Source organism: Triticum dicoccoides, chromosome 7A, assembly GCF_002162155.2.
Source record: "Triticum dicoccoides isolate Atlit2015 ecotype Zavitan chromosome 7A, WEW_v2.0, whole genome shotgun sequence".
Taxonomy (NCBI): Eukaryota; Viridiplantae; Streptophyta; class Magnoliopsida; order Poales; family Poaceae; genus Triticum; species Triticum dicoccoides.
Window position 1 is genome coordinate 725,068,227 of NC_041392.1, and position 21,982 is coordinate 725,090,208.

Sequence of the window (21,982 nt, forward strand, 5' to 3'; positions counted from 1 at the left end):
GTCTAACTTGTTTTTGCAGGGCATGTTGTGATGTGATATGGTCAAGACATGATGCTAAATTTTATTGTATGAGATGATCATGTTTTGTAACCGAGTTATCGGCAACTGGCAGGAGCCATATGGTTGTCGCTTTATTGTATGCAATGCAATCGCGCTGTAATGCTTTACTTTATCACTAAGCGGTAGCGATAGTCGTGGAAGCATAAGATTGGTGAGATGACAACGATGCTACGATGGAGATCAAGGTGTTGCGCCGGTGACGATGGTGATCATGACGGTGCTTCGGAGATGGAGATCACAAGCACAAGATGATGATGGCCATATCATATCACTTATATTGATTGCATGTGATGTTTATCTTTTATGCATCTTATCTTGCTTTGATTGGCGGTAGCATTATAAGATGATCTCTCACTAAAATTATCAAGAAGTGTTCTCCCTGAGTATGCACCGTTGCGAAAGTTCTTCGTGCTGAGACACCACGTGATGATCGGGTGTGATAGGCTCTACGTTCAAATACAACGGGTGCAAAACAGTTTCACACGCGGAATACTCAGGTTATACTTGACGAGCCAAGCATATACAGATATGGCCTCGGAACACGGAGACCGAAAGGTCGAGCGTGAATCATATAGTAGATATGATCAACATAGTGATGTTCACCAATGAAACTACTCCATCTCACGTGATGATCGGACATGGTTTAGTTGATTTGGATCACGTGATCACTTAGAGGATTAGAGGGATGTCTATCTAAGTGGGAGTTCTGAAGTAATATGATTAATTGAACTTTAATTTATCATGAACTTAGTCCTGGTAGTATTATCATATCTATGTTGTAGATCAATAGCTCGCGTTGTTGCTTTCATATGTTTATTTTGATATGTTCCTAGAGAAAAATTGTGTTGAAAGATGTTAGTAGCAATGATGCGGATTGGATCCGTGATCTGAGGTTTATCCTCATTGCTGCACAGAAGAATTATGTCCTTGATGCACCGCTAGGTGACAGACCTATTGCAGGAGCAGATGCAGACGTTATGAACGTTTGGCTAGCTCAATATGATGACTACTTGATAGTTTAGTGCACCATGCTTAACGGCTTAGAATCGGGACTTCAAAGACGTTTTGAACGTCATGGACCATATGAGATGTTCCAGGAGTTGAAGTTAATATTTCAAGCAAATACCCGAGTTGAGAGATATGAAGTCTCCAACAAGTTCTATAGCTAAAAGATGGAGGAGAATCGCTCAACTAGTGAGCATGTGCTCAGATTGTCTGGGTACTACAATCGCTTGAATCAAGTGGAAGTTAATCTTCCAGATAAGATAGTGATTGACAGAATTCTCTAGTCACCATCACCAAGTTAGTAGAACTTCGTGATGAACTATAATATGCAAGGGATAACGGAAACAATTCCCAAGCTCTTCGTGATGCTGAAATCGACGAAGGTAGAAATCAAGAAAAACATCAAGTGTTGATGGTTAACAAGACCACTAGTTTCAAGAAAAGGGCAAAGGAAAGAAGGGGAACTTCAAGAAGAACAGCAAGCAAGTTGCTGCTCAAGTGAAGAAGCCCAAGTCTGGTCCTAAGCCTGAGACTAAGTGCTTCTACTGCAAAGGGACTGGTCACTGGAAGCGGAACTACCCCAAGTGATTGGCGGATAAGAAGGATGGCAAAGTGAACATAAGTATATTTGATATACATGTTATTGATGTGTACTTTACTAGTGTTTATAGCAACCCCTAAGTATTTGATGCTAGTTCAGTTGCTAAGATTAGTAACTCGAAACGGGAGTTGCAGAATAAACAGAGACTAGTTAAGGGTGAAGTGACGATGTGTGTTGGAAGTGGTTCCAAGATTGATATGATCATCATCGCACACTCCCTATAATTTCGGGATTAGTGTTGAACCTAAATATGTGTTATTTGGTGTTTGCGTTGAGCATGAATATGATTTCATCATGTTTATTGCAGTACGGTTATTCATTTAAGTTAGAGAACAATTGTTGTTCTGTTTACATGAATAAAACTTTCTATGGTCATACACACCAACAAAAATGGTTTGTTGGATCTCGATTATAGTGATACACATATTCATAATATTGAAGCCAAAAGATGCAAAGTTAATAATGATAGTGCAACTTATTTGTAGCACTGCCGTTTAGGTCATATTGGTGTAAAGCGTATCAAGAAACTCCATGCTGATGGGATTTTTGGAATCACTTGATTATGAATCACTTGATGCTTGCGAACCATGCCTCATGGGCAAGATGACTAAGACTCCGTTCTCCGGAGCGAGCAACTGACTTATTGGAAATAATACATACTGATGTATGCGGTCCGATGAGTGTTAAGGCTCACGGCAAGTATCATTATTTTCTGAACTTCACAGATGATTTGAGCAGATATGGGTATATCTACTTGATGAAACATAAGTCTGAAACATTTGAAAAGTTCAAAGAATTTCAGAGTGAAGTGGAAAATCATCGTGACAAGAAAATAAAGTTTCTACGATCTGATCGCGGAGAAAAATATTTGAGTTACAAGTTTGGTCTTCAGTTAAAAACAATGTGAAATAGTTTCACTACTCACGCCACCTGGAACACCACAATGTAATGGTGTGTCCGAACGTCATAACCGTACTTTATTAGATATGGTGCGACCTATGATGTTTCTTACCGATTTACCACTATCGTTTTGGGGTTATGCATTAAAAGACAGCTGCATTCACGTTTAAAAGGGCACCATCTAAGTCCGTTGAGACAACACAATCTGAACTATGGTTTGACAAGAAACCAAAGTTGTCGTTTCTTAAAGTTTGGGATTGTGATGCTTATATGAAAAGGTTTCATCCTGATAAGCTCAAAACCAAATCGGAGAAATATGTCTTCATAGGATACCCAAAGGGAACTGTTGGGTACACCTTCTATCACAGATCCGAAGGCAAATTCGTTGCCAAGAATGGATCCTTTCCAGAGAAGGAGTTTTTCTCGAAAGAAGTGAGTGGGAGGAAAGTAGAAAACTTGATAAGGTAATTGTACTACACCAATTAGTGAGGAAGCTAATGATGATGATCATGTAACTTTAGATCAAGTTACTACCGAATCTCGTAGGTAAACCAGAGTGAGATCCGCACCAGAGTGGTACAGTAATCCTGTTCTGGAGGTCATGTTACTTGACCATGACGAACCTACGAACTATGAGGAAGCGATGATGAGCCCAGATTCCGCGAAATGGTTTGAGGCCATGAAATCTGAGATATGATCCATGTATGAGAACAAAGTTTGGACTTTGGTTGACTTGCCCGATGATCGGCAAGCAATTGAGAATAAATGGCTCTTCAAGAGGAAGACGGACGCTGATAGTAGTGTTACTATCTACAAAGCTAGAATTGTCGCAAAAGGTTTTTCGACAAGTTCAAGGTGTTGACTACGATGAGAGCTTCTCACTCGTATCTATGCTTGAGTCTGTCCGAATCATGTTAGTAATTGCCGCATTTTATGAAATCTGGCAAATGGATAAACAAAACTGCATTCCTTAATGGATTTATTAAAGAAGAGTTGTATATGATGCAACCAGAAGGTTTTGTCAATCCGAAAGGTGCTAACAAAATGTGCAAGCTCTAGCGATCCATCTGTGGACTGGTGCAAGCATCTCGGAGTTGGAATATATGCTTTGATGAGTTGATCAAAGCATATAGTTTTATACAGACTTGCGGTGAAGCCTGTATTTACAAGAAAGTGAGTGGGAGCACTACAACATTTCTGATAAGTATATGTGAATGACATATTGTTGATCAGAAATAATGTAGAATTATTCTGTAAAGCATAAAGGAGTGTTTGAAAGGAGTTTTTCAAAGAAAGACTTCGGTGAAGCTGCTTACATATTGAGCTCCAAGATCTATGGAGATAGATCAAGACGCTTGATAAGTTTTTTCAATGAGTACATACCTTGACAAGATCTTTGAAGTAGTTCAAAATGGAGCAGTCAAAGAAAGAGTTCTTGCCTGTATTACAAGGTGTGAAGTTGAGTAAGACTCAAAGCCCGACCACGGCAGAAGATAGAAAGAGAATGAAAGTCATTCCCTATGCCTTGGTCATAGGTTCTATAAAGTATGTCATGCTGTATAGCAGATCTATTGTATACCCTGCACTGATTTGGCAAGGGAGTACAATAGTGATCTAGGAGTAGATCACTGGATAGCAGTCAGAATTATCCTTAGTGAAATAAGGATATGTTTCTCGATTATGGACGTGACAAAAAGGTTCGTCGTAAAGGGTTACGCCGATGCAAGTTTTGACACTAATCTAGATGACTCTAAGTCTCAGTATAGATACATATTGAAAGTGGGCTAGAGTAGCTCCATGTAGAGCATTGTTGACATAGAAATTTGAAAAATACATGTGGATCTGAATGTGACAGACCCGTTGACTAAAATTATCTCACAAGCAAAACATGATCACACCTTAGTACTCTTTGGGTGTTAATCACATAGTGATGTGAACTAGATTACTGACTCTAGTAAACCCTTTGGGTGTTGATCATATATCGATGTGAACTATGGGTGTTAATCACATAGTGATGTGAACTATTGCTGTTAAATCACATGGCGATGTGAACTAGATTATTGACTCTAGTGCAAGTGGGAGACTGAAGGAAATATGCCCTAGAGGCTGCTGGGGAACGTAGCAGAAATTCAAAATTTTCCTACGTGTCACCAAGATCTATCTATGGAGAAACTAGCAACGAGGGGAAGGAGAGTGCATCTACATACCCTTGTAGATCGCTAAGCGGAAGTGTTCATGAGAACGGGGTTGATGGAGTCGTACTCGTCGTGATTCAAATCACCGGAGATCCTAGTGCCGAACGGACGGCACCTCCGCGTTCAACACACGTACAGCCGACGATGTCTCCCATGCCTTGATCCAGCAAGGAGAGAGGGAGAGGTTGAGGAAGACTCCATCCAGCAGCAGCACAACGGCGTGGTGGTGGCGGAGGAGCGTGGCACTCCAGCAGGGCTTCGCCAAGCACCGCGAGATATGAGGAGAAAGAGAGGGAGGGCTGCACCAACGAGAGAGATCAAATCGCGTGTATTGGGCAGCCCCTAGGCCTCATATATATAGGGGAAGGGGAGGAGGGTGCGCCCCCTCTAGGGTTCCCACCCCTAGAGGGGCGGCAGCCCTAGATGGGTCTTGGGGTGGTGGCCAAGAGGGGGAGAGGGGGGCGCCCCCTAGGGTGGGCCTTAGGGCCCATCTAAGCCTAGGGTTTCCCCTTCTCCTCCTTTGCTGCGCCTTGGGCCTTGTGGGAGGCGCACCAGCCCACTCAGGGGCTGGTCCCTCAACACTCTTGGCCCACGCAAGCCTCCGGGACTGGTGGCCCCACTTGGTGGACCCCAGAGACCCTCCCGGTGGTCCCGGTACGTTACCGATAAACCCCGAAACTTTTTCGGTGACCAAAACAGGACTTCCCATATATAAATCTTTACCTCCGGACCATTCCAGAACTCCTCGTGACGTCCGGAATCTCATCCGGGACTCCGAACAACATTCGGTAACCACATACAAACTTCCTTTATAACCCTAGCGTCATCGAACCTTAAGTGTGTAGACCCTACGGGTTCGGGAGACATGCAGACATGACCGAGACGTTCTCCGGTCAATAACCAACAGCGGGATCTGGATACCCATGTTGGCTCCCACATGTTCCACGATGATCTCATCGGATGAACCATGATGTCAAGGACTTAATCAATCCCGTATACAATTCCCTTTGTCTACCGGTACGATACTTGCCCGAGATTCGATCGTCGGTATCCTGATACCTTGTTCAATCTTGTTACCGGCAAGTCTCTTTACTCGTTCCGTAACACGTCATCCCGTGATCAACTCCTTGATCACATTGTGCACATTATGATGATGTCCTACCGAGTGGGCCCAGAGATACCTCTCCGTCACACGGAGTGACAAATCCCAGTCTCGATTTGTGCCAACCCAACAGACACTTTTGGAGATACCAGTAGTGCACCTTTATAGCCACCCAGTTACGTTGTGACGTTTGGCACACCCAAAGTACTCCTACGGTATCCGGGAGTTGCACAATCTCATGGTCTAAGGAAATGATACTTGACATTAGAAAAGCTTTAGCATACGAACTACACGATCTTGTGCTATGCTTAGGATTGGGTCTTGTCCATCACATCATTCTCCTAATGATGTGATCCCGTTATCAACGACATCCAATGTCCATGGTCAGGAAACCGTAACCATCTATTGATCAATGAGCTAGTCAACTAGAGGCTTACTAGGGACATGGTGTTGTCTATGTATCCACACATGTATCTGAGTTTCCTATCAATACAATTCTAGCATGGATAATAAACGATTGTCATGAACAAGGAAATATAATAATAACTAATTTATTATTGCCTCTAGGGCATATTTCCAACAGTCTCCCACTTGCACTAGAGTCAATAATCCAGTTCACATCGATATGTGATTAACACTCAAGGTCACATCCCTATGTGACTAACAGCCAAAGAGTTCTGGGTTTGATCATGTTATGCTTGTGAGAGAGGTTTTAGTCAACGGGTCTGCAACATTCAGATCCGTATGTACTTCGCAAATTTCTATGTCATCTTGTAGATGCAACTACTATGCTACATTTGGAGCTATTCCAAATAACTGTTCTACTATACGAATCCAGTTTACTACTCAGAATAATCTGGATTTAGTGTCAAAGTTTGCATCGGCATAACCCTTTATGACGAACTCTTTTACCACCTCCATAATCCAAAAAATTCCTTAGTCCACTAGTTACTAAGGATAACTTTGACCGCTGTCCTGTGATCCATTCCTGGATCACTCTTGTACCCCTTGACTGACTCATGGCAAGGCACATTTCAGGTGCAGTACACAACATAGCATATTGTAGAGCCTATGTCTTAAGCATAGGGGACGACCTTCGTCCTTTCTCTCTATTCTGCCATGGTCGAGCTTTAAGTCTTAACTTCATACCTTAAAACTCAAGCAAGACTCCTTCTTTGACTGATCCATCTTGAACACCTTCAAGATCATGTCAAGGCATGTGCTCATTTGAAAGTACTATTAAGCGTTTTGATCTATCCTTATAGATCTTGATGCTTAATGTTCAAGTAGCTTAATCCAGGCTTTCCATTGAAAAACACTTTCCAAATAACCCTATATGCTTTCCAGAAATTCTACGTCATTTCCGATCAACAATATGTTAACAACATATAATCATCAGAAATTCTATAGTGCTCCCACTCACTTCTTTGGAAATACAAGTTCCTCATAAACTTTGTATACATCCAAAATCTTTGATCATCTCATCAAAGCATACATTCCAACTCCGAGATGCTTACTCCAGTCCTTAGAAGGATTGCTAGAGCTTTGCATACTTGTTAGCATCTTTCAGGATTGACAAAACCTTCCGGTTGTATCACATACAACCTTTCCTCAAAAATCGTCGAGGAAATAATGTTTTGACATCCTATCTGCAAGATTTCATAAATAATGCAGTAATTGCTAACATAATTCCAACAGACTCTTAGCATCGCTACGAGTGAGAAAGTCTCATTGTAGTCAACTCCTTGAACTTGTCGGAAACTTCTTAACGACAAGTTGAGCTTTCTTAATGGTGATACTTACCATCATTGTCCGTCTTCCTTTTAAAATCCATATGTACCCAACAACCTTACGACCATCAAGTAGTTCTTCCAAAGTCTACACTTTGTTTTCATACATGGATCCTCTCTCGGATTTTATGGCCTCGAGCCATTTATCGGAATCCGGGCCCACCATCGCTTTTCCATAGCTCGTAGGTTCATTGTTGTCTAGCAACATGACTTCCAAGACAGGATTACGTACCACTCTGAAGTAGTACGCATCCTTGTCATCCTACGAGGTTTGGTAGTGACTTGATCTGAAGTTTCATGATCACTATCATAAGCTTCCACTTCAATTGGTGTAGGTGCTACAGGAACAACTTCATGTGCCCTGCCACACACTAGTTGAAGAGACGGTTCAATAACCTCATCAAGTCTCCACCATCCTCCCACTCAATTCTTTTGAGAGAAACTTTTCCTCGAGAAAGGACCCAATTCTAGAAACAATCCCTTATTGCTTTCGGATCTGAGACAGGAGGTATACCCAACTGTTTTGGGTGTCCTATGAAGATGCATTTATCCTCTTTGGGTTCGAGCTTATCAGCCTGAAACTTTTTCACATAAGCGTCGCAGCCCCAAACTTTTAAGAAATGACAGCTTAGGTTTCTCTAAACCATAGTACATACGGTGTCATCTCATCGGAATTACGTGGTGCCCTATTTAAAGTGAATGTGGTTGTCTCTAATGCCTAACCCATAAACTATTGTGGTAATTCGATAAGAGACATCATGGTATGCATCATATCCAATAGGGTGCAGTTATGATGTTCGTACACACCATCACGCTATGGTGTTCCAGGCTGTATCAGTTGTGAAACAATTTCCACAATGTCTTAATTCTGTGCCAAACTCGTAATTCAGATATTCATCTCTATGATCATATCATAAACATTTTATCCTCTTGTCACGATGATCTTTCAACTTCACCCTGAAATTACTTGAACCTTTCAATAATTCAGACTCGTGATTCATCAAGTAAATATACTCAACATCTACTCAAATCATCTGTGAAGTAAGAACATAACGATATCCACTACACGCCTCAGCACTCATTGGACTGCACACATCAAAATGTATTACTTCCAACAAGTTGCTTTCTAGTTCCATTTCACTGAAAACGAGGCTTTCAGTCATCTTGCCCATGTGGTATGATTTGCATGTCTCAAGTGATTCAAAATCAAGTGAGTCCAAACGGTCCATTTGCATGGAGTTTCTTCATGCATATACACCAATAGACATGGTTCGCATGTCTCAAACTTTTCAAAAATGAGTGAGCCCAAAGATCCATCAACATGGAGCTTCTTCATGCGTTTTATACCGATATGACTTACGTGGCAGTGCCACAAGTAGGTGGTACTATCATTACTATCTTTTATCTTTTGGCATGAACATGTGTATCACTACGATCGAGATTCAATAAACTATTCATTTTAGGTGCAAGACCATTGAAGGTATTATTCAAATAAACAGAGTAACCATTATTCTCCTTAAATGAATAACCGTATTGCGATAGACATAATCCAATCATGTCTATGCTCAACGCAAACACCAATCTCGATGGTAGAGGGAGCGTGCGATGCTTGATCATATCAACCTTGGAAACACTTCCAACACATATCGTCAGCTCACCTTTAGCTAGTCTCTGTTTATTTCGTAGCTTTTATTTCGAGTTACTAACACTTAGCAACTAAACCGGTATCTAATACCCTGGTGCTACTAGGAGTACTAGTAAAGTACACATCAACACAATGTATATCCAATAAAGTACACGTCAACTAGAGGCTTACTAGGGACATGGTGTTGTCTATGTATCCACACATGTATCTGAGTTTCCTATAAATACAATTCTAGCATGGATAATAAACGATTGTCATGAACAAGGAAATATAATAATAACTAATTTATTATTGCCTCTAGGGCATATTTCCAACAGAGGCAATAATAAAGTTATTATTTATTTCCTTATATCATGATAAATGTTTATTATTCATGCTAGAATTGTATTAACCGGAAACATAATACATGTGTGAATTCATAGACAAACAGAGTGTCACTAGTATGCCTCTACTTGACTAGCTCGTTAGTCAAAGATGGTTATGTTTCCTAACCATGGACAAAGAGTTGTTATTTGATTAACGGGATCACATCATTAGTTGAATGATCTGATTGACATGACCCATTCCATTAGCTTAGCACCCGATCGTTTAGTATGTTGCTATTGCTTTGTTCATGACTTATACATGGTCCTATGACTATGAGATTATGCAACTCCCGTTTGCCGGAGGAACACTTTGTGTGCTACCAAACATCACAACGTAACTGGGTGATTATAAAGGTGCTCTACAGGTGTCTCCAAAGGTACATGTTGGGTTGACGTATTTCGAGATTAGGATTTGTCACTCCGATCGTCGGAGAGGTATCTCTGGGCCCTCTCGGTAATGCACATCACTTAAGCCTTGCAAGCATTGCAACTAATTAATGAGTTAGTTGCGGGAGGATGTATTACGGAACGAGTAAAGAGACTTGCCGGTAACGAGATTGAACTAGGTATTGGATACCGACGATCAAATCTCGGGCAAGTAACATACCGATGACAAAGGGAACAACCTATGTTGTTATGCGGTCTGACCGATAAAGATCTTCGTAGAATATGTAGGAGCCAATATGGGCATGCAGGTCCCGCTATTGGTTATTGACCGGAGACATGTCTCGGTCATGTCTACATCGTTCTCGAACCCGTAGGGTCCGCACGCTTAAGGTTTCGATGACAGTTATATTATGAGTTTATGAGTTTTGATGTACCGAAGGAGTTCGGAGTCCCAGATGAGATCGGGGACATGACGAGGAGTCTTGAAATGGTCGAGACGTAAAGATCGATATATTGGACGACTATATTCGGACATCGAAAAGGTTCCGAGTGATTCGGGTATTTTTCGGAGTACCGGGTAGTTACGGGAGAAGCAATGGGCCTTGATGGGCTTTAGTGGGAAGAGGAGCAAGGGCCAAGGGGCTGCTGCGCCCGCCCTCCCCTCTGGTCCGAATTGGACTAGGGAAAAGGGGGCCGACCACCTTTCCTTCTCCTCCACTTCCTTCTCCCTTCCTCCCCTCTTGGTGGACTCCTACTAGGACTTGGAGTCCTAGTAGGACTCCACATCCTGGCCGCACCAATTGCCTTGGCCGTCCTCCTCCTCCTCCATCCTTTATATACTGAGGCAAGGGGCACCCCATGAACACAAGTTGATCCACGTGATCTTATTCTTAGCCGTGTGCGGCGCCCCCTGCCACCATAGTCCTCGATAATATTGTAGCGGTGCTTAGGCGAAGCCCTGTGACAGTAGTACATCAAGATCGCCACCACGCCGTCGTGCTGACGGAACTCTTCCCCGACACTTTGCTGGATCGGAGTCCGGGGATCGTCATCGAGCTGAACGTGTGCTAAAACTCGGAGGTGCCGTAGTTTCGGTGCTTGATCGGTCGCGCCGTGAAGACATACGACTACATCAACCAAACGCTTCCGTTGTCGATCTACAAGGGTACGTAGATCATACTCTCCTCTCATTGCTATGCATCACCATGATCTTGCGTGTGCATAGGAAAATTTTGAAATTACTACGTTCCCCAACAGTACAGCCAGAGGCGGGAGGCAATACAGATTCGGTCCACCTCTCAAGCCTCTAGAGAAGTTATCATACGAGAGGACCTTGGAAGAAAACACGAAGATCGTGGAAAAAGAAGTGAAGGACTTCTTTGAAGGGGTGAAAGCAAAGAGACATCCACCTCCAGAGGAGAAGGTAGATCCGGTGAAAGAAAAGCGCACTATCAGTGCCCTGAGGAAACCACCAAAGTCTCCCCTGAAGAAAACCTATGAGCACATTACTGCAAAGGTATATATCAAAGTGGAGCGGTCGGGGAGTACTATCAGTGATCGAAGGTTAGCAGAACGACGAGTTGGGAAAAAATTGCCCAGCTCGGCGAACAAGCGGACCAATCGTGCCCCCCCGCTCAAGGTGTCTAGCGATATCGTCGCTAATGATCCGAGGATGGTGCTCGGTTATAGCAATCTTGGAGATTACCTGCCCGACGATGTACATTATGATTTGTTGGAGGTGGAAGAACACAAATACCATTACGGAAGCCTCTTGTCAAAGATGAAAAATCTCTAACAACGATGATGCGAAGATTCTATGATTGGTACATGAAAACCCGCAGAGAGTCTGGGGGGACGAATACTTTGTATCTGAGAGTTAAAGAGGAGCACGACCTCGTTGGAATTGATTTGTTGACTGTTCCATTTGAGGAGTTCTTCCAGTTTTTCAATCAAAAGGCCCTCGATAAATTAACGGTCACTTGCTACTGTCTGTAAGTACTACTTCTGTCATTAAGTCTCTCTATATAGCTCAGCTCTTTCATTGCATGTATTTATAATTATCCTCACTATATTATGCAGATCGAAGATCGTCGAGTGCAGAAAAGCAGAAATGTATGATATTGGGTTCATTGACCCAAATCTCATAGATGAATTTCAGGTTCAAAAGAGCGCCAAAGATGCCGAGGCCAACTTGCTCAAATCATTGATAATAAATCAAAACAAAGATAAAATACTCTTTCCTTACAACTTCAAGTGAGTGTTACTGTCTTGTGCATATTCGGTTTCCCTTATTACTCGAGCGAGGTAATAGTAATGTAATTGATGAGTTATGCATGCGTGCGCATCTTCCACTATATTCTCCTGGAGATTAAGCTGGAGCAGGGACTAGTAACCGTCTTAGACTCGAGACGAAAAGATCCCGAGACCTATGCGGACATGACTAAAATTCTCAACAAGTAAGTTCAATCAATCATTATCGCACCATAGCGGCAACTTTTTGTTCATTTCCTGATATCTCAAGTAATAATTATTTTCTTTGTCTTGCAGGGTTTGGGAAAAGTTCACCAAAGAAGCTCTGGGACTGCCGAAGGAGCTACGATATACATACCCGAAAGTAAGTACTACTAGCTAGCTAGTTCCGCGCATCTCCCGTTGATTCTAGCTACTTTCATCAATGCCTTTTATAGTGCTTCATTATTAGTTTGATTGAACTCTATTTCTCGTAAAGTGCTTGTGGCAGGAATAAGGGAATGATTACTATGGATACTACGTGTGCGAGTTCATCTACAACGCGACTTGCAAAGATAAGCGGGGCTACTCTAAAAGACAATTTGATGTGTGTAAGTAATAATATTCACAATTTCATTTTATTGCACCATCATTTTTGTTGAGTTTCATTCATATATATGTATTAACCCCCTTCTTCAAATTAGACGTGGCAGATGCGGAATGAACTCCTACCAGAAAATCGCATGAAAGCAATTCAAGAGGAATTGGCGGGATTCTTTCTTGACCACGTCATCAATAAAGCCGAAGAATACCATATGGAACTTGAGTTCAGATGCTAGGGGATTGTAAGAGATCTTGCATATTGTATATGTATGTAGCCAGTAGCGTCGGATAGATAATACGAAAACTTGTTGTTCGACCAATCTCTCGGAGAAGGACAGGTCGATCACTTCTCTCAGTATGCATGACGAACTTCTGTACTTAATGGTTTCCTTCATTTTCTTACTAGCTAGCGTGTCGAGGCCTCTCTATACGTATAGTACGTAGCGTCGACCAAGCACGGAGATAAGAGATGACACTTCTCTCTATTAATTAATTAGCTACCTAACACAATATGTGAAACACCTTAATTAAACATACAAAACCCCCAAATCCCACCCCCCTTTCAGAAAAAAACAAAAACCTAGCCCCCGAACAGTTGACGTGTGGATGCCTTTTGCTTCCGGTTGGTGCCACCAACCGGGACCAAAAGCCCTCCTGCCTGGACTCACAGCACCGGCCACGTGGAGGCCCATCGGTCCCGGTTTGTTTAAGAACGGGACTAAAGGCTTTGGGCTTTAGTAATGACCCTTTAGTCCCGGTTCAAGAACCAGGACAAATGAGCCTTACGAACCGGGACAATAGGCCCTTTTTCTACTAGTGTAGAATAAGCTGGGTAGGGGATAGCTTAATCTAAAAACCACCAAAAGAATCGGCCCTTACCATTGGTTAGCTTCGGGTGGAGTTGGCGACGGTGGGTGATCTTCCTTTGATAGTTGCGTCCTCGACAAGCCGGGAAGAAAGGAATTGTGTGGTGACACACGCCGCGGCGATCTGCATGGCACGACCATGGGGGTAGAAAGGGTGGCGGTGAGGCATGGTGACAGCCGGAACAGAATTATGGCCTCTATCACAGTTTAGAAGGCACAGTTAAATTTGCGTGCGTTTCCACAATAGACAAGGTTTAGGGCGCATTGCATTTATTTCTAGTAGCTAATTAGTACTCCGATATACTATTTCTATATGCATGCGTAGTGTGAATGCTATTTTTTAGCCCATCTCACAACCAATAGATAACCACCTAGGTCCCAGAGAATTTCCAAGCGCGCCTTCTAAACCGTGATGGAGGGAGTACCTTTTTTCATTTATAATATCAATTTTTCTTAAAGACGGTCCGGATTTAGAGAATCCGCTAGAGTTGCACTAACTGTTTCTTTTTCGGCGCTAAATCAAACACGGATTGTTGAGGCCTAATTTTTTTTCAAGGTAAATACATTGGTGGTGCTTGAACTTGTCACAGATGTTCACTTTAGTGTCTGAACTTGAAAAATACATTGAAGTGGTTTCATAACTTGGCATGGAAATGCATCTACGGTTCAAATCTCATTTTTATATGTATATTCGTATAATAAAAGTTGAAAACTATTTGTCCAGAACAGAATTATGGCCTCTGTCACAGTTTAGAAGGCACAGTTAAATTTGCGTGCGTTTCCACAATAGACAAGGTTTAGGGCGCATTGCATTTATTTCTAGTAGCTAATTAGTACTCCAATATACTATTTCTATATGCATGCGTAGTGTGAATGCTATTTTTTAGCCTATCTCACAACCAATAGATAACCACCTAGGTCCCAGAGAATTTCCAAGCGCGCCTTCTAAACCGTGATGGAGGGAGTACCTTTTTTCATTTATAATATCAGTTTTTCTTAAAGACGGTCCGGATTTAGAGAATCCGCTAGAGTTGCACTAACTGTTTCTTTTTCGGCACTAAATCAAACACGGATTGTTGAGGCCTAATTTTTTTTCAAGGTAAATACATTGGTGGTGCTTGAACTTGTCACAGATGTTCACTTTAGTGTCTGAACTTAAAAAATACATTGAAGTGGTTTCATAACTTGGCATGGAAATGCATCTACGGTTCAAATCTCATTTTTATATGTATATTCATATAATAAAAGTTGAAAACTATTTGTCTGGTGGGTGCTCGAACACGTGACCAGCTTTTAAGCATGCACGCATTGCTAGCCAGTCGACCAATTCAAACATGCTGCCATGAAGAGGATTCATACTATTTATATAAACCAGACAAAATAACATAAATTAAAGAAATTTAATCCAGCAAAAAATACAGCCGGGTCTATGATTCAAACATCCGACCAAAGATTATATAGCAGCCTCGGAGACCACTCCAACCAAAAAGGCCTCATATTTCTAAAGTATAATTAGTATGTATGACTGTATAAAAAAACATAGTTTCAAAATTTACATGCTTTTTAAAAAGAATTCAGGTGTTATTTTGAAACATATTCATGCAATTTAAAATATTTATTAATTATAAAAATGTTTATATGATAAATATTATTCATGTGAGGATCTGCAATCTGAGGGCGCACTAGGCTCATTTTTTTAAAACAAGCAAACTTTTTAAATACTATCTAAACTTTTGAAAACAACACAAAGAAATTCTAAGATCATGAACTCTTTTATGTACTACAAAAAAAACACAATATAACCCTAGGTGCCGTTTCGAATCACTATCCTGACACAACTTTTGCTGGAATAAATTTCTTCGTTTATGTCAATCAGCCTTTATAAACCATGTGAATATACACAGGGCAGCAAAAGTGATTTTGTCTACGGGCGAGCCACGCCCACATGCGAGTCACAGGTCGTGGATTCAAGGACCCACCTGACCAATTTTTTTATCTTTTACAGCTTTTGTTGTTTCTCTCCGAGGGTTTATTTGTAAGAAGAAAATAATATAGGGGGTTTCCCATGAAAAGCCAGGCCACACAGCGGGCCCATGCATGCTGGCGTGCCCTGTCAGCGCCGTGGACGTATACATATATGATTTGAACCGTAGTTGCATGTCCATGCCAAGTTATGGAACCGGTTCAATGTATTTTTCAAGTTCGGGCACTAAAGTGAACATCCGTGGTAACTTCAGCCACCAGTAGTGTAACTACCTCTTTTTTTTCTGACACAAAGCAGCTTCATCATTTGCGATTGCACCAGATATTTTATGGCCGTTTGAGCTCTGGCGGGTGCAAAAAGAGCAGCTGCAACACGCTGTGTAGGCTCATGCTTTAAAGTTCGTGGAGTCTGCGATGGACCTGGCATCAACGAGATCACAGTACGTAGAGCATGATTCCCCCCTGTTAAAATCGGGCGCTAGAGGGAAGTATGTACGTGCTTACGACCTTTGATCAGCTAATGATGCCCTCTTTGTACTTTCGATAATTATAATGGGTGCCCATTTCGTTGAGCTCAAATGTGTTTCCTTTTCCACTTTGTAAACGTGCAGCTGGAGTATGCTCCACGAGGGCGTGCACAATCATGTCTCCTTGTCTGTCTTTGGCCTAGGGCATGTCTCACGAGGTCGATTATGTAAGCCTGGCGGAAGATCGTGTCTTGTACTAGTAAGAATTATATTAAACCTAGTGGGATTCGATGCTAACTTTGCTCGATGTTTATTGTAAGTACTTTGCTTTCCTCTCAAAAAAGGCTAGTGCTTGCATGTATGAGGCCTCATCATATATGTCAAAAAAAGATGTGTGGCCTTGACTGCTAAATTTGCATTTTAAGTTTGCCAAAATAAAAAAGAGGCTGTTTGCATTGGTGATGAGCTACCAGCGCCGACGATGGCTGGCACGGCGAGGTACGGCGACTCACCTTCTCCAATAGGCAACCATGGCATGATTCACACGTTATATACGCTACTGGGTAAAGGAAGGATCGACATATGTACGTATTACGTACATACGGCTCCTTCGTCCCAAATATTCTACAGCCTAGCCAGTAGCCAGTCAAGGTAAGCATCGACAAAGAGCAACTTTGTTAACCAGTTGGTAGATCGTTTAACCACCGGTGACTAGTTGATGTACAGATCTGGGCAACTAAACTTTAGAAAGCTGAAACTTGGAGCGCCTTGCGAGGAAAATCATGTGCGTGAGGACAATCAATCCCTCTTTTCCTGCACGCGTATGCACGTGTGTGTGCGCGCGCTCGCGCGCGTAATTATGATCGCCATGCTTCCTTGCTGTGCATGGTACAAAATGTATCCCAAATGTACGAGTATTGATTGTCTTGAGCTGGTCATGAGGTAATAATGGCACAAAATGTATCCCAAGTATATATGTGACTTCTTTTTTGAGTTGAACTATATGTGACTTTTGATAGTGTGGAGTGCATGAGGTGGTAATTAGGAAAAAAAAACACTCAGGCCCGCATCGTCCTCCTTGGGTGACACGGGTGGCGCCTCGCAGCCATCGCCTGTTGCCGCCACTTTGACGGCCTTCCCCTCCCCGCCGTTGGTCGATGTCGCCGGGTAAAGCCCTTGCGGTAGGCAGCAGCGGTGGGGCTCCCCCTTTCTCCCTCTCCTTCTCTCAACCCTCTCGCTGATCCTACGCACCCCCTCCAGCGCTGGCTCCCATGGCACCACCCTGAACTCCCTCTACTTCCTGGGTTCTGGATTCGGCTGGGGACTGGCTGGATCTAGTTGTCCCGGTGGTGGTGCATGCCACACCGGCGACCCCATCCTCTTCATCCTCGTGGAGGCACTGATGGCCGTCGTAGAATCACTACCGGCTAGGGTTCCCCCGCGCCGATCGTGAGGGTTATGGCCAAGGTAGGTGCGGACATCTCCAAGAGGGTTATGGCCAGCCATATCTGGTCCTTGTTGTGCCGTTGTGGTGGATCCTGGGCATGTAAGTGATACTCGGAGTAGTATTATGCATATGATACTACTGATGTATGATACTACATTCACAGTGCATAGTATTATAGTTTGGTATCATAGTGACCTCATTTATTGTTATGCATGACACACACTAGTACATTATTTATTATGATACAGTATCATATCATGATACTCAATCATCTCTTTTCTCATTTAGTTTGGTGCCACCTCGGCAAAAATGCCTAGCTGGCATGCATGATACTACCTATGATACTCCTATTGTGACTAGCCTTAGTATTTGGTGACTACGACTAGGTGGGATGGAATCATTGCACCACCCTGACCTCCCTCTGCTTCCTGGGTTCTGGGTTCGGCTGGGGACTGGCTGGATCTAGTTGTCCCGGTGGTGGTGCATGCCACACCGGCGACCCCATCCTCTTCATCCTCGTGGAGGCACTGATGGCCGTCGTAGAATCACTACCGGCTAGGGTTCCCCCGCGCCGCTCGTGAGGGTTATGGCCAAGGTAGGTGCGGACATCTCCAAGAGGGTTATGGCCAGCCATATCTGGTCCTTGTTGTGCCGTTGTGGTGGATCCTGGGCATGTAAGTGATACCCGGAGTAGTATTATGCATATGATACTACTGATGTATGATACTACATTCACCGTGCATAGTATTATAGTTTGGTATCATAGTGACCTCATTTATTGTTATGCATGACACACACTAGTACATTATTTATTATGATACAGTATCATATCATGATACTCAATCATCTCTTTTCTCATTTAGTTTGGTGCCACCTCGGCAAAAATGCCTAGCTGGCATGCATGATACTACCTATGATACTCCTATTGTGACTAGCCTTAGTATTTGGTGACTACGACTAGGTGGGATGGAATCATTGCACCACCCTGACCTCCCTCTGCTTCCTGGGTTCTGGGTTCGGCTGGGGACTGGCTGGATCTAGTTGTCCCGGTGGTGGTGCATGCCACACCGGCGACCCCATCCTCTTCATCCTCGTGGAGGCACTGATGGCCGTCGTAGAATCACTACCGGCTAGGGTTCCCCCGCGCCGATCGTGAGGGTTATGGCCAAGGTAGGTGCGGACATCTCCAAGAGGGTTATGGCCAGCCATATCTGGTCCTTGTTGTGCCGTTGTGGTGGATCCTGGGCATGTAAGTGATACCCGGAGTAGTATTATGCATATGATACTACTGATGTATGATACTACATTCACCGTGCATAGTATTATAGTTTGGTATCATAGTGACCTCATTTATTGTTATGCATGACACACACTAGTACATTATTTATTATGATACAGTATCATATCATGATACTCAATCATCTCTTTTCTCATTTAGTTTGGTGCCACCTCGGCAAAAATGCCTAGCTGGCATGCATGATACTACCTATGATACTCCTATTGTGACTAGCCTTAGTATTTGGTGACTACGACTAGGTGGGATGGAATCATTGCACCACCCTGACCTCCCTCTACTTCCTGGGTTCTGGGTTCGGCTGGGGACTGGCTGGATCTAGTTGTCCCGGTGGTGGTGCATGCCACACCGGCGACCCCATCCTCTTCATCCTCGTGGAGGCACTGATGGCCGTCGTAGAATCACTACCGGCTAGGGTTCCCCCGCGCCGCTCGTGAGGGTTATGGCCAAGGTAGGTGCGGACATCTCCAAGAGGGTTATGGCCAGCCATATCTGGTCCTTGTTGTGCCGTTGTGGTGGATCCTGGGCATGTAAGTGATACCCGGAGTAGTATTATGCATATGATACTACTGATGTATGATACTACATTCACCGTGCATAGTATTATAGTTTGGTATCATAGTGACCTCATTTATTGTTATGCATGACACACACTAGTACATTATTTATTATGATACAATATCATATCATGATACTCAATCATCTCTTTTCTCATTTAGTTTGGTGCCACCTCGGCAAAAATGCCTAGCTGGCATGCATGATACTACCTATGATACTTCTATTGTGACTAGCCTTAGTATTTGGTGACTACGACTAGGTGGGATGGAATCATTGCACATCCGCCTGTGTGTCACCGTTCGCCCGTTATGGCTCAAATTTGGACATTGTAGATGTGCAACAGATCCAGTTATTGACGCGATCTAGGGTTAGATGGTTTCTCTGCTGCTCCTTGGGTGGGTATTGTCTTTGTTTCGAGACGTTGGTTGGGTGTTGTAGATCCTTGGATGCCGGGGCGGCAACCCCAGATAGTGACCCTGAAATTAATATTAAGTTCAAACATACCAAATCCAGATACTGAGAATACCCACAACAAAACTAGTAAGAAAATTAAAAACAAAGGACATGACCCCGAAAACATGCCGGGGTAATCAACGACGCAACAGCATAACCGCGACATCAAACACAGTCATTTGGCAACGCCTGTGTGCCATCGGACAAAATGACCCATATTTTTAGAAGTACAATACATGAAGACAAGCAGAAGGCATATTCGTATCTGACCTGTCAAAGTGCCACTGGTATCGCGAACATATGCCCGTTCAAAACTTCGGCCGCCGAGTTAATTTCAGTAGTCCAATGCGGCAACCACCATTGCACGCTACACGTTATCATGTGGTACTAAATCAGGAAAAATATACTCGTTACATGGATCGAGCCAGGCAGGGAACCCGTTTCCCACGTACATTATTAGCAAGGCATCTACTCACATGGACCTTGTGGGATCGAAAGACGACTCAACTTGGCCCCCAGTCAAGTCAAATTGCCCTTGTTCCGCGTCGGTGTAAGGGCCAGTTCTTTTGGTAGCTTTTTTAGACATTTAGAATAAACTGCCTCCTACCCAACTTATTCTAGAAGCCCAATCAAATCCTATTAATCAAGTCTTAATTAGTAGGCTTATTTCAGAAGCCAGCTTACTCCAACTTATTTCAGAAACCAAGTCACATATGTATCACTGCGGCTATCTAGCATTCTAGGCCTCCTATGGTTTGGAGAAATTTCATAGGAATTCGATACGATAGAATTTTTGTAGGAATTTTTCCTTCAGAGCCCTTTAATTCATAGGAATGGATTCCTATTCCTGCATAGGATTGGTCCCTATCTTCCACACTTCAAAAGAAAATAAATATGAGCCTAGACTCAATTGAAACTTTTTTGTATGATGTGAACCAAATGACATATCTTTTCCTATTCCTACTTATAAGAATTGAGATACATATCATCATACAAGTTTCCTCTCCTATGATAATCCTATCTTATGAACCAAAGGAGGAAAAATAAAAGCATTGTCCCAGATCTCATCTCTCTTCCCAGCGTGCTAAGGATCCATATACATCTTGTTATTTCAAATGTTCAAACATTTAGTATTAATGAAGAGTTTGTACATCGTTTGTTTCCTTCGCTACAATCTCCACCCATTCCCTCGCACGGCCTCGTCATCCGTCGATTTTGTTTTTCGGTCGCAACAGTTTTCTTACATATCTGCTTAAATCTCCCCAAAACGTTTTCCTCCAATCTCCCCAACTTTCCCTGTAGAGCCATGACGAGCGACGAAAGCTTGATTTAGGTCGCTGCCGCCCTGTGCTTCTGCCTTCATATTTTGTTACATTTGAAAAGGAGGGCAACCTCCAGCCTCTGCATCATGGCAATGGACACAACCGTTTTAACTAAATGACAAATAGCAAAGTTCAATACACACAAACCGCTGATAAAACAAAGAAGCCATAACCGGCAAAAATAACAATAGATGCCTACACATTTCTCTAAATTTTCTTTGCCTTCCCAAATAAAAGTTAAAATTAAGTTATCTCTCTATATATTTTAGTAGGTATGCATGAGAACACTTGATTATTTGTCCACTAGGTCTTAGCGCTGCTATTTCGAATTTCATTCCTGCTACCAGACAATGGTCGATGAGCGAGGCTTTGTCTCACCTCACCTGAGACCAAACAATCACTCGCCTCAAGAACCATTGAAGTGGGAAGGCCTAGTCGGAAGCTCTTTGTTCGTTTCTTTCGCTGGTTGGTTCTTACAAAATGTTTGTACCATTCAACAAAATATATGTCACATTAAAAAAAATGTACACCCGTTTAAAAAAATGTTTGTGATATTTCAGCAAAATGTTTAAAACAAATGATTACGTAATTCGGAAATTGTTCTGTACCATCAAGAAAAACGCTCGTGACATTTATAAAAAGTCCACATGTTCTGAAAAAAAATATGTTTATGATATTTTGAAAACATGTTTATCAACGCAAAAACTGTT